The following is a 1,271-nucleotide window of genomic DNA, read 5'->3' on the forward strand; positions in this document are numbered from 1 at the left end:
GTGCAGCTGGAATGGAGTGTCCCCGCGGGCTCCTTTGACTCCTTCACGGTGCAGTACAAGGATGCACAAGGCCAGCCGCAGGTGGTGCCCGTGGACGGTGGGTCGCGCTCCGTGACCGTGCCCGGGCTGTCGCCGTCCCGCCGCTACAAGTTCAACCTGTACGGGGTGTGGGGGCGGAAACGGCTGGGCCCCGTCTCCACTGATGCCGTCACAGGTGAGGGCAGGAATTGGCACCTGCTGGGCTCTGGGTTTCCTGGAGATAGGAAGTGAAACATGGCCTGTGCTGGGGATCTTGATTTCCTCTGGCAGCGGGATGAGCTGTTGGGTGCCTTTATTCGGGAAGGATCCGTGAAAAGTTGCGCTTAAGCGTGAAGGGACCGATGGGGAATGGAAGGAGTGATGGCTGCCCGTATAAGATTGTGGCTGTTGGAGTGTTTGTTTGAATGGATGGGCAGATAGATGAACGAATGTAAGGATGGATGGATGGATACTTCAGGAATAGGTGGATGGATGAAGAATGTGTAGGTAGATCTTTGGTGCACTGATACAGTGGATGGATATGTTCACAGATGAATTGGATAATTCTTGGATGGAAGAAGGAGTAAGTGTTGCTTGCTGTGTTGAACTGAACATGGGGCTGCGTAGAGAAATGAGTGGAGAGGAGTACAGAGAGAATCTTTGTCTGAATGGTGGGCCAGTGACCTGGATGTCTGGATGGTGGCGGTGTGAAGGAATGGCAGTTGGGTGAGATGGTTCAAGTGAGGAGATGATTGGGAATGGATGGAAAAAGGGAACAGAGAGAGAGAGGGTGTTTGGACGGATGGACGGATGAATGGTGGGATGTGACTGCTGGGCAGGACCGTGCTTTTATCCTGCACTGTGTCCTCTGTATTGCAGCTGCAGAAGAGGTGGAGGAGCAAGCGCCATCCCAGCCACGCCTCGGAGAGCTGACAGCATCCCATGTCAGCCCCAACTCGGTGCAACTGGAATGGAGCGTCCCCGAGGGCACCTTTGACTCCTTCACAGTGCAGTACATAGACGTGCAAGGCCAGGCGCAGGAGCTGCACTTGGAGAGTGGGTCCCGCACGGTGACCGTGTCTGGTCTGCTGCCGTCCCACCCCTACAAGTTCAACCTGTATGGGCTGTGGGGGCAGACACGTCTGGGCCCCATCTCCACTGACACCGTCACCGGTGAGGGCCCCCGCATGCTGCACCTCTCTGGGCCTTGAGCTTGGCGCGTGGCGTGAGCAGTGTGATGGGCTGTGCTGGTG

The 1,271-nt window shown here is 56.6% G+C and overlaps 1 long non-coding RNA gene across 1 annotated transcript; it reads left to right on the forward strand.

Moving 5' to 3' along the window:
• The first annotated feature begins 7 nt into the window (after nt 1-7).
• LOC116217601 lies at nt 8-977 on the forward strand. Its single transcript, XR_004162302.1, has 2 exons — nt 8-214; nt 898-977. It is a non-coding gene; the product is annotated as an uncharacterized LOC116217601 (long non-coding RNA).
• Nucleotides 978-1,271: the final 294 nt, after the last annotated feature.

This window comes from Meleagris gallopavo (assembly GCF_000146605.3).
Source record: "Meleagris gallopavo isolate NT-WF06-2002-E0010 breed Aviagen turkey brand Nicholas breeding stock chromosome 18 unlocalized genomic scaffold, Turkey_5.1 Chr18_random_7180001955986, whole genome shotgun sequence".
NCBI classification, from domain to species: Eukaryota; Metazoa; Chordata; class Aves; order Galliformes; family Phasianidae; genus Meleagris; species Meleagris gallopavo.